General features: G+C 28.5%; 1 long non-coding RNA gene across 1 annotated transcript in view; it reads right to left on the bottom strand.

Annotated features, from left to right (window-relative positions):
- The window catches only part of LOC107446623 (uncharacterized), a 56,899-nt gene that overhangs the window by 23,234 nt on the left and 20,059 nt on the right, over positions 1-13,606 (bottom strand). Inside the window, exons 2-3 of the long non-coding RNA XR_006225893.3 lie at positions 5,759-5,830; positions 3,237-3,337 (exon numbers count right to left, since the gene is read on the bottom strand). This is a non-coding gene — a long non-coding RNA (uncharacterized LOC107446623). The remainder of the gene's footprint in view (positions 1-3,236; positions 3,338-5,758; positions 5,831-13,606) is intronic.

The raw sequence follows: 13,606 nt of genomic DNA, 5'->3' as shown, positions 1-13,606 counted from the left end.
TACTGAAAATTTTCACCAATATATCTTACTCTTAGTCACGAATTTCTGCTGATAACAGACAACTATACGACTGCATATGTTGCTGCGAAGCCATATCTCAATCGGAAATTCACATTCTATTTAGTGGACTTTGCGCAACTTCACTTAACAACTGTTTATCGGTCTGGAAAATAGAATGTTATTGCCGATCATCGACCAAATCTGCCTTAGAACCTTTAATGTTACACTTCGATATAAATATCTACATTTTGCAATGAGCGGGGACGAATGTAAGGTTCGCATAAGTAAAATTTTATCACAGTGCAGAAAAATGAAACATTCAAACAAACAAAAAATGTAGAAACAGAATATATATAGATATAAAATGCTTCGCTTTAAAATATTTTTCGTAGTTTATTATTGTTTATTAAAATCGTTTTTTTTAAATATCTTCTCGCCTCTCAATTATATTTCATCTAAAATGAATTCCTTGTCACCCAACCTTATCTTATACTACATTAATGCAATATTAGATAGCACTATTTTTGCTGATATATTCGTGTGAGCTGACGACGAGATTATATCTTTTCCTTTTTTTCTGTTTTGAAGATTTGAATTTTTAATTTTTTTAAATAAAATTCTAAAATATTTTTTAAGACACTTTATTTTCATAATACTTTTTCTTCTTCGTTCATAAATCTTTATTATATTTTTCCATGCTTTCTGTATATTATTAACTTATATTTGTAAACTATATGCGATATTATTCTGTAAAATACATGCGTTATAAAACTTCTGTTTGATAGAGGGTCTGCTTTTATTTGCGGCTAAAAAGAAATTATTCATTTCCTTTATGCGCGTTAATTCAATCAACATTCCTGCGGATTTCCTTTCATTCGATCGGATATTACCAATTCTGTTTAGGTAACCTAAGGCTAAGAGAAAAAAGAGTGAGATAGACGAATCTGTAAATATTTATTTTCTCTTTCTGTGTTCAGAAATCAGGTTTGTGTATGTAAAACAACTTTTTTTTCTGAATAAACAGTCTTTTTATTCTGAATAGTTACCATCATTAGAATGGAAATATCCGAAAATTTTCTGATCTTTACATTTTTATGTTTGGCAAAGAATGTAACGTGTGGTCATTATATAGGAATGGTTGTTAATTATAAGATATTTACAGTCTTTGAAAGGTTAGACATATTCATTCTTTTATTTTTTACTATAAAATAGAAAGAATAAAAAGTCAGATACGATATTAAAAACAAATCACTGATAAGACTTCGGCTCTGTTTCCCAAACTGATCAAAACTGGAGCTTTACTTAGGTCCAAATAAGGCTTAGATAACTTATTTTCTGATTAATTATATGTACTACCCTTATTTACTAGCATCTACTAAATGATAAATTTACTAGAAGTCTAAATTTTCGTTTCTTTGATTAAACGTGATACTCTTATTTACAGAGTAAATGAACATGCCAATATATATATATAGCTTTCAATTAATAAGATATGATATTCTATTTTACTATTTTCTCAGAACTGCTATTGCTGCACAACTGGAGAAGTTTACGGTGAAGGAATGTTTTCTATTTCCAAGAGCATTATTTAGTAATAGATAGATAAATTAGTTAATTTATTAAATCATTTAGCTAAATTGATTAGATTGCAGATACATTAGAATTACTTAATATCTTAGACCAGACATCTAATATAAACCAGATATTTTATTTCACTTATTTATTTAAATTTAATGGAAGGACTATTGTAAGACTCAGTATATATTATAGCTAAATATTTCAGCAGTTCATAAAATGACCTTATCCAATATAAATTTAAAATCATCATTAAGTGCGACTAGATAAATAATAATTTAATAAAGTAAACAAAATTTTCTGGTGGAAGAAGATAATTATAATAATTCGCATTCCCAATCAATAGAATAGCGCTCAAATTTCGAATAGTTCAGGGTTTAAAACCCCTATATAACTCAACTAAAAGAGAAGAGTCAAATTATTAAGAATCGATGAAAGGTTTAAGTATATACTTTACGTTAAGGAATTCTATGTGAACATGCTTTGAAGTATATTCATGAACCTTTTAAGAAGACTTTAACCCTAAAAGATAAGCACATAAAAGGAAATGAATAACCCTCATAATTTATCCTATCGTATTCAATTAAATATACCCTATTATGTTCATTTCAGAACATTTTGAATATTAAAATGAGCTTTTTTAATGGCATTTTGTCAATTGTTTTGTCTGAAGTCAATTATACTTGCATTTTCCTAACTATAATTAAAGACTTAATTATCTAATTACGTATTCTACAAAAGTGTTTTTTATCACATCACGTTTTAGGCGATGAAAATTCATTACGTTGCTTTCAGCGTTAAAATTTGTCCAGGACACAGGAACCTAGTTTCGCAAACAGTCTCCTGCTTTCTCAAATTTAACCCAGATTTATATCGAATTTAACACAGAAGATTCATTTAACTATTCGTGAATGTATATTACTTTCTATAAAAAGAAAATTACTCAAATCCGAAATTACTAGTAAAATAGGTAAGTAACAATGAAATATATTTTAAAGCATATTGTATATAAGACAAAGACAGAGAGTGATAGTACACAAATATGTATAGATGTTTGCTTTTTGCCCCGAGCATTTTAGATGACGGTTGCAATTACAATTGAATACTAATAAGTTCTAAATTGTGATTCTGTTGACATAATTCAATGACGCCCTCTAGTGTGTGTTCTGCGTATTTCTTTCCACACCTATTTGAGATATTAACGCACACTGACGAATTTTGAAATGACATAAAAATTGCATCAATGGGAAAAATGATAGCAACCGTAGTTTTAATTTAAATCAACATTTTAATAATTTAACTTCCATTTTATGTGCTGAAATGCACTTTGATTTGGATTTAGATTTTAAAGAAAACTATTTATTGCTAAAATATTATGATAGACAGAACTATCTTAATTGTGAAAAATAAATGTTATAAATAAATAATTATAATGAAACAAATGCGATACCAATTTTTTTTAATTAAAAAAAACACAATATTTACAGTAGGTTAAGTTTTAAAAAAAAGGTAAGAAAGGAAAAACTTTCTGCCGTGGATGAGTTCTGCTTCCTTTTAAGCATTTGGAAACAAACAATTGTACATAAAAAGTCAAAAGTATAAAAACCCAAAGTTTTCTGCCTTTCTGGAATAAACTATTTATTTTAATACATCGTACTTACTGTGCCATTTCTCGCAGCATTTTATTATTTCCAATCGTAATTTTTGGCAGCATTTCCTTATTCTTTATTTTCCAGCATTACCATCGTTTGTTTATTCTGCACTGAAAAAAAGAAATTCAAAACTACCAGAATAAAATAAATTTCACAGCGTTTCTGGTTTCATGGAAACACAAAAAAGCTCGGTAATTTTTACATCAGTGCTTTGGTAATGATTTTGGTAAAATAATTAAAATATGGTTTTATGATATGATAAAATTTTGTAAATGGGGTTATATTTGGTAGTCTTATCATGATACATTAAATAATGGAATAAAAGACATTTATTCGTTCAAATTTACTTTTCAGTTTTGAATATATCGTTAAATGTGTAATAATGACAACTGTAAATTTTAAAACCAGAATTTGTAGTAATGACCAGAAGTTCCGGTTCCATATGAGCAGAAAAATTACCTAATGGTTTAAATAAATTGCACCGAAGAGCCATTACATTATGACCACCCTGCTAATAACATGTAGGACCACCTTTTGCCAACAAACCTGCTTGCACCCGCCGTGGCATTGATTCCACAAGGTGCTGATAGGTAGTCTGAGGTATCTGGTACCAAGCGCTCACCAACTGGTCCCGCAATTCCCTCATTCTGCGAGGGGGTAGCGTGGCAGGACGAATTTGGTTTTCCAAGTAGGACCAGAAATGCTCTATTGGATTAAGGTCAGGTGAATTTGGTAGCCAAGACATGACTTGAAAGTCACTGGAATGTTCCTCGAACCAATCCATGACGACTAGATCCTTATGACATGGTGCATTATCCTGTTGGTAAACATCATCCCTCGCAGGAAAAACTGTTGCCATGAATGGGTAAACCTGGTCTGCAACTATGTTCAAGTAGCTTACAGACGTCGGGGATTGTTCTATGAAGATTATGGATCCTAATGTGCCCCGTGAAAACATTGTTCCTGGGCGAGAAACCATGAAAACCTGAGCGAGCCCATTGTTAAAGGTGGAGGGTGGTCATAATGTAATGGCTCTTCAGTGTATACTTTGGTATTATCAAACGCATTTTTTGTTTTGTTTTCTTTTTTTTTAACTGAAATGTCATAAACAAAAGAAAACGGTAATTTTACCGGAATTTTTTTCTTCCCGTTGAATATTAATTTGCATTGCATGAAATAGAAAATTTAATTTTATAGTTATTGCACAGAATATCAATATACTGATTTTAAATATTTCTGTCAATAGATTTTCAAAACGATTTCTGATGATCTTAAAATTCGAACCGTCGTTTTTACCTGCATTGTTTATATTATTTTTTAAATAATACTTTTAACGCATGGAATATTTTCTTTTCTTTAAGATTAATTTTATTTTCATATAAGTATAAAATAAATATGTATTCCTCTTCAACAAATTTCGATCTCTATATGGAGACAGCGACGTAGAAAATATTATAATATATTCCTATCGCATTTACATATAAATTATCTATTTCCAAATCTTTCAGCTGAAAGCATTTCCAAGTAATTGTTTGCAAGCCCTTTTCCTCAATTACGTTTAAGGAAGTTATTTTCTCCTGTTATTTAAAAAGACATTTTGCTCAGAGTAAATTACTTTTCGCTTGGATTCATAGAATTACATTGTTACTTTTAATAGCAGCGAGATATTGTTTATAATATTCATCCATGATGAATATAGAGATTGTTTTAATTACTTCTTGAAACATTTCAGTCTGATAACAGTTAATTTCTAGCTTAAGATTTTGAACTATTGTTGGTTAAACTATCATATTTTGTTCCAAAGGTTTTGTTAAATGCCTTAGAAATCTGGGAAAGTTAATCATTCTATAAACAAAAGAATAATTTATTTGTTTGAAATTAATTACTGAAAATTTCTGTAGACGATAGCTTTTGCTATAGTTCCAACTAGAAATTGTCCACTGATTTGTTTCCTTATAAGATCAGAGGATATATTTTCCTTTTACTTTCATTATTGAAAGGAATTTGTGAAAATAACTAGTTTTTTTTAAAAAAATTATATTTGTTTTTTGTTGTATTTAGACATGAAGTTAGTGTAAAATGCAAAAGCATCGAATGCGCGCTACCAAGACAAGTCTGAAATTTTTAATATATTGACGCAGTAAAAATTTGAACTGGTAAGTTATACTTGATTAGAAACTTCATTCGCTTCAAAAATACATAAATAGAAAATAACAGTCTACACGTCTCGAGCCCTCAAAAACAAACGCCAAATTTAAAGACTTGCCAGACGTGAAACAATTTTTTTCTTCTTGTTTTATTCATTAGCTTCTTGTCATTCAAGTCTGGTTTGTCTTCAAAATGCGTGCCTTTTTTGAACACTTGAAACCAGTTGATTTATTTTTATCAAGAAAGCTTATATTTCGTTACTTTTTTCTAAAAGAATAACCTCTTCAATAGTTACGCACTGGGAATTTTTTTTTTTTTTTTTGCATTTATGCAAGCATTTGACATTGCCTAATTCGGCTTTAGGAATTTAAACGCTTACTTACTGCTGCTAGTGATGCTTGACTTAGATGATGTACTGGTAACCACGGCTTGTAATCCTAGACACTCTGGGACACCTATATTCAAAGGTAAAATAATTTAAGATCCAAACATAAAAAAAATTTGTCATAGGAATTCGTTTATTCAAAGATAATTCCAAGCACAAAAAAAAAGCTTTTAGTAAATATTTGTTATTTTTTATTATTTTTAATAATGGTAGAAAAATTTTGGATTGTAATGTATAAAATTTTTTGTATCATTTTAAAGAAGACGATAAAGAAGTCAGATATTTAAAACTCGATTTCTCAGGAACGAGTCAACCGATTATGCTCAAATTTCGTATATTGCCGTGCAAATTTATATTCTTCCTCATCAAGCTAAAATTTGCATATCTTACTACTCAAAATGTTTTGGGCGATTATTAAATAAAATAATAAAAAAATTAAGTTTTGCCTGGAATGATGTTAGAACGCTCGAGGTACAGCGAAATACGCAAAAAGAAAAATTAGCATTAAGAGGTTCGAACTTTGGAGAACTCTATTGAAAGTGAAAATATACTTTCTCTATATTTTCCAGATTGCGAGGACCCCCCCCCCCCAATAATTTGGAAGTCAGAAATTTGAATTCATTGTAAAAATGAATCCATTGAATGTTTATTCAGGGAAAATGCGTTTTTGTGTCCGATTTCGTAGCTTAAAATATTGTTTTCACGTCTTCACTTATTAACTAGCATATTAGAATTCACCCTCTTGAGCCATTAAGATTGAGTTTTAAAATGTGATGAACCAATAATTAGATCAAAAATTATTCAAGGTAGTCCATTTTCTTCCGCACTGTACATGTACATTTTAATAGTTCTCCTGTTTGTGAAACAATAGCCTTTATAGGCAATTATTTTTAAAATAAAAGAAACACAACAGATAATTTTGAAGTATTTTTTTTAAAATTATAACTATATATATGAATATATTAATATTCAATTTAAAGGGTTTATATTGTAGCAAACATTGTTTTTTACAATAATACGTTTAAGAATTATTGTTAGCAATGATATCTCTGAAGACAGATATTTCTTTTTATAATTAAATAGTAAAATATATATAAATATAATTTATAATAAAATAAATATAATTTATAATAAAATAAATATAATTTATAATTAAAAACTATCATTACACTTTCAACAACAAAAAATCAAAAAGTGTTTAAAAAATTATGTTTCTTATGTTTAGCTTTCGCATAATTTAAAGCAAATTTCATTACTTTATTCATGAAGTAAGTAACTTATTATTATTTTCTTTCTATTGGAAAGTAATTTTAAAATAGACAAATTTTCTGTCAAATTAAGCATAAATTTAAAATTCCATAGTCAAATGTATCTATAAGTATCAATATTCTTTTATTTGTTCATTATTGAGTATTTTTGAAACTAATTTTTAATTAAGTAAACAATTTTCAACAAGTAAGTGCTCAACATATATCTACTAAATCAGCGTAATTAATAATTTATTTATTATAAACTTAGAGTTTGAAATGCAAATTTAATAAATTTGATACTCCTGAAAACTAACATTTGAAAGGAAACATTTTTAGTAAACTTTGAAGATTTATTCTTTAATAAACTTATCAAATATAGCCAAATTAATTAAATTCGTTGCGTGAAAGAAATAAGAGTAAAATATCAAACTAATCCGCCAGGGAGGGAAAATTCGCAGACGTGAAACAAAATTTTATGCTAAATTTAATTTTATTATTTGACTTCTCATCTTTTCTCTCAAGACAATCATGCATTTGGTTTTTAATAAAACAAGAATTCTACACAAAGAATATGCATTATTTAACTTAATATGCTTATTATTAAAGGAAGAGACAATGCTAACTAGTACATATTTCAAATTTGTAATTTCCATGTAATAAAACGAATTTACAGTCTCTCATTTTGGCGAAGAATTGTAATCTTTTAATCAAACAGAAAATATTCTTGACAAATAATTACTTTACTTAGATCTTTGTAAAACTTTGGTAGTTTTGGTATGAAATGTTCATTATTTTGGACACTATGACGTCACTTATTTCTTGTACTACGCAAGGGAAAGATCATTTGTAAAAATTTCATAATCAACATTAACGAAATGCGTTTCATTTTTGATGAAACCCTTCTTGAGTAATACTCCGAACAAACATTTAGTCAAATGAAAGAAATTGCTATTGTCAGTTTATTGAAAATACGAATTTCATCAAAATCGTTGGATTAAGTCCGTGAAAACACGAGTGTTAAAAAGTTATGCGAAAGGTCACGGGAAGTGCTTGAATTTCAAAACTTGAACTGCATGCAAATAGTGTTATTTAGTTTTCTCAATGCTTTTCATTTATATTAAGTACAAATTCGAGTGATAATAGAAATAATTTCAAAAATAAATTTAGATTATTTTGATAAGAGATTATTAAAACGATTTAAAATAAGATTTGAAATTTAAAATAAGAGATTAAAACAAGATTTGTTGTTGTTGTTAATTTACGCCGCACTAGAGCTGCACAATGGGCTATTGGCGATGGTCTGGAAAACATCCCGAAGGATGATCCGAAGACATGCCATCACAATTTTGATCCTCTGCGGTGGGGATGGCACCCCCGCTTCGGTAGCCCGACGACCTGCACGCGAAGTCGAGCACTTTACGGTTGCACAGTTTAACGAGGACCAATACCGCACACCCTCGGTCCCTACGCAGACTGATCCAAGTGGTCACCCACCCGCACACTGACCGCTGCCAGTGATGCTTGACTTCGGTGATCTGCTGGGAACCGTGTCTTAACGATCAGTCCACTGCGGGACAAAACAAGATTTAAAATAAGAGATTAAAACAAGATTTAAAATGAGAGATTATTAAAAAAATTACAAAGTAAGCACGCTGCAAATTCTATATCTAATAAATAAGTGCTTGCACTTCAAACAAAATACGTTCATACGGATATGTAATAGAGTTTTTTTTTTCACATGTTGGTCATTACTTTTGAATTAATTGTCATCGTTCGCAGTAATTAAACATTTGTATTTAGTCATTTATTTGCGTAAAACATTCTTTCTCCTCTTACACTCAGTTCTTACACTTCTCAGTAAAAGCTTAATCCCCAGTTGTTGTTTAGAAAGATTTCTTTTTAGCTTTATTGTTAAATCCCTTAGAAGAAAACAAATTCTTGTTTCTAGGCCTGTGAGGGGATTTAGTTGTTGTAAGCAAATGGTTCCACAGTATCTATTGCAGAAATTTTCAAGACAGAAAAAATTGCCATTTGCCCATATCAGTTATTCCTTCCAGCCATTAAACAATTTGCTAAAAGTGATTTAAAATAATTCGAAACTTAAAACAATTTGTGAGCAAAAGTAGTTATGCTGTTACACTGTTGCACTCAATTTCTAATAGATCCAATCCGTTAGAACAAAAAAAATCTCACACGTGTAGAAGCGTGGAATGTGTTTAGCACCTATTTCCACAAAATATACTGATTTTATGAATACAAGGTGTCCCGTAAATGCTTTTACAAACTTCAAGGGAAAGTAGGGCACATGATAAAGATTAAGAATTACCTAGGAAACCATGATTGGTAAGGTCGTCTTACGCTGCTAGGGACGCTTTTACATGGACACGTTGCTCGTGTGCCTTTGAAATTGCAATTAAAATATTTTAGAATTAAAACGTTACGTTAATTTTATGTTACATTAGTTATTCTCAAGATTTCCATTATAAGAGTCTCATGAATGCTGTTTTATCGTAATTGATTAATGATTAACCGAGCTTGTCCAGTTAGTAGTATTAAATTACGAAATTAAATTACGTCCATTGAATTACGAAAAGAAACTAATACTGTACCTATTTGAAAGCAGTTTTCGATAGTAATTAGTAGATAACAAAAAAAGGGGTTATTGCTTCTTAACACTGATTCTAATTGATAATATAAAACAAAACAAAAATTAACCATTATGAGTGATGAGTCCTCAGCCTTCAGTAGAATTTAAACCGATTAAACTTACTGGTCAAGCGAGACCTCTAACGTTTATAACAATTGCATGACAGAGATGAAAGTCTTTAAATCAGATTAACATATCTGAAGAACCATCTTACTGACCCGAGGTAAGTGAGGAAAAAGCTTATTCCAATATTTGAGAATTCATTCTTCGTCAATTATCTGAAAGTGCATGAAATATATTAAAGTTCTACAGTTCGTCAAATATCTGAAAGTTTGGTAAATATCGAGATAATGCTTTGCCAAATGTTTGAAAGCCCGCCGAATATATTTAATTTCATGCTTCCTAAAATATCTGATTTGTAAAACATAATAAAGCTCATGTTTCGTCCAATGTCGAAAAGTCCGCTAAATAAATTAAAGTTTATGCCTTGACAAATATCTGAAAATCCACAAAATTTATTAAACTTCACATATTGTTAAACATTTTATAATAATGAGGCAAAATGGTATTAAGGATAAATGAAACGCCACTCAATGATTGCTGAATCGTCAGAAATGAATGACTAACTTAAGATAGTGTCTTTTTACTTTAAATTTTTACTATTTTTGTGTTAAATTTTAAGACTGTTGTTCTTAATATTTACCGTTAATATGCATATCTAGCTTAAATATACGTTGGTTTAATAATGAAACGAAATGAACAGATTTAACTTTTTCTCTCTTTTTAATTCGAAGAGTTAAATCGATTTCATCTGCGAAACTATAGTGATTAGGTCGTTCTAAGAAAAAGAAATTACGCAATCTAACAGCAATGCAATTAAAATCATTTTATAATGTGACAGTTTTATAGATGTGCATGATAATTTACTTAATGAATGAAATGGATAAGGTTTCTTTAAATTGCACGACCTTTTGTTATTCTCTAAATCTTTAAAGAGTTCAAATGCAATTATCTTAAATTGCTTTTTACCAAGCATTTGTTTCAAATCACTTTCCAAAGAAATATTCTTTAATTTCTTTAGCTCCTTTTTCAGTACAATTGTTTCTCCAAATAAAATTAAAACAAAGATTTTTATTTCTTCTTATAAATATAAAATTATTTGTACAATGTACTTTAAATGTCTGAATATTATTAGAATAATATACATGTGATTTGAAAATAATTTAAAGTAAATATCTAAATAAATCAAAGCTCACTATAAATTACACATATTTCAATATTTTAAAACGAGTGTATAAAATATCCACATATCTTCATAGGTCAAACCTTAAAAAGTCATAGTTTCCATTTTTGTGTGTTTTACATATAGAGACATGATGTTCAGGCATTAAAAGTTATAAAAAAAAAAGGCTTTTAAAATTTTTTTAGGGGAACAGAGAAAAGGTCAAAAATCTTTAAATGGAACTACTTCTTTTTAAAGCTTATTCAAATCATTCGCTTTAATTTAAACTCAGTCATTTTTAGATGCAAATTATTATTTAAAAATATATAATATAAAAAATATGTGTGTTGGCAAAATAGTACTTCATCAGGGGACACACTGCCTGCCAACACAGAGGAGCCTTTCTGTTGTCACTGACAACAGAAAAGCTCATGTGTGTTGGCAAGCAGTGTGTCCCTGATGAAGTGCTGTCTTGCCAACACACATATTTGTCATATTTAAATTTTTTTCATTGCTTTTTCCTGCTTTGTTTTTATCTGAATATCTAAATTAAAATATACGTTATAAGATATTTGTAGATTTTTTTTTATTTTGTTCCCTTAAAGCAGATTATTTTTAAAAATTTCAATGTAATAATTATTTTTTATAAGGTAAAATTATTTTATTTTTTTCATTGATGAAAACTAAATGTCATAAAGCATTCAAAAATATATTGAAAAAATTAATTTCTCTACAAGAATTAATATTTAATTTATATATTATTTGTCTTAAATATTTTTGTTTTAGCAAATTGTGAGCCAATTTTGCCAAATATTACAAATAGTATTACGATTTCGATCATGCACATAATTTCAAGTGTTAATACCGACAGTCCTGACGTCATTAGTATTGACATTATAATGATTTCAACAGTGCGGAGATTTGGCTCACGGATATAAATATTAGTGTTGATATCATTATACCATCTTGATGTTAAACGGGCGTAAATAGCCTTGATATCATGTAGACATACGTATATGGATATCACGTTAATATCCGTAGGCTGATTCTTCGTTCCGTAACCAATTATTTAAATATTCGCTATATTTTGAGTAGTATTTTGTTCTAGAAAGGCAATAACTAACAATTAATATTTTAATAGAGTAATATGTCTACATAAAATAATAAATTAACAATATTATGATAAATATCAGTGGATTCCTTTTTGTTTTACATTTTCCAAAAGAAATAATTTTAAATAAATAGAACTTTCAGTTAAAATATAAACATGTGTTTCATTTTCATATCGTTATTTATGAAAAAACAAATTGATTCACCATTGATTCATTGACAAATTATTTCACCAAAACTATTACAAGCTATATCCAGCAATATTTTTGTACCTTTAAAAAATAATGTTATTAAACATTATTTATTTATTTTTCAGATCATTGAACAAGTTTACAAATGACCTAGCCCCAACCAAGCTAAATTAGTATTAAAAGTTGTAAGAGAAAGTATAGGATTCGTAATTGAATTCTCGGAATTTTTCCGACCGTGTAATCAAGAAATGTTGTTCCCGTCAATAAAAAATGTTGCTGAAGTATCAGATTTTTTTTGCTCCGAAAATAATATAAAAAATAAGTTATTACTTATAATTTATTTAATTTTATTTACTTTGTAAAAATTACGGTAAAGAAAATAACAATTTATCCTAAATACAACATACATTTATAATAGAATTTAATCTAGTAAAGGTTTTTCTTATGAAAAATTGCTTAATATTAGCGTTATGTTATGATTTATGAAAATAAAAGAAATATTACTTATAATTTATTTAATGTTTTATACCTTTCAAAATTAATGTATTGAAAATAACAATTTACACTAAATATAAATTACATATTTTCTGAAATTTGATCATGTAAAAGGATTTTTTTTTTTAAAAATTGTTTAAAAATGTAAGCGTCATGTCATAATTTCAGAAAAGTAATTTTAAAAGGAGTGATTTAAAAATTTACGTAAGGTATTTTTTTAACAAACAATGCATATTATATCAATACAATTACTAGTTTTAACTTATTTAATAACCGACCCGTGTCCAATTTTTGGTCCGTATATCAGTGTTCTTCAATGTTCAATGAACTTTCTATTCTTGCAATTTTAAACCGAACCCAGAAGACAAGGAAATTCTTGAATCAAGCATTAGAATAACCTAGCGTTCTTGGAGCACTATTTTATGAAACTAACCGTCATTTACGTCACGTAGAGAGGAAAACCACTCATGGTTAGTGCGCCTGGAAAGGGATTCTCCCCTCTGATGTTTTAGATTATTATCTTATTTAATCCTTTTCTCAGAAAATAAAAATCAGTAATTTGATCAGTTATCTTTTAATACTGATCAATTAATATAATCTGTAATTAATAACTGATCAGTAAATTTACGCTAGATTTATGCCCGCATACGTAAGGTAGAAAATGCTCTCGTTATTTTTTGATCCTATGCACTTTTTATTGTTGATGTGGCTTTACAATGTTAAAAACATGCTTATCATAGCTGTTAAATGTTGTTTTCTATCTTCGAATTAACAGATGCACCAAGAAGAAAGCCAACAAAAAATGAAGTTAGATGATTCGTTATTACAAAATGTTAAACTGAATCGTGTTATTTTATTACAATTGGTTAGTTTAATGAAATATATTTAAAAAAAATATTCGTTTTAGTAGTCTAACTGTAATATGTCCAGA

The sequence above is a fragment of the Parasteatoda tepidariorum genome, chromosome 2, assembly GCF_982258835.1.
Source record: "Parasteatoda tepidariorum strain Cologne lab strain chromosome 2, Ptep-v5.0, whole genome shotgun sequence".
Classification (NCBI taxonomy): domain Eukaryota; kingdom Metazoa; phylum Arthropoda; class Arachnida; order Araneae; family Theridiidae; genus Parasteatoda; species Parasteatoda tepidariorum.
This window is presented reverse-complemented; position numbering and strand designations above follow the sequence as displayed.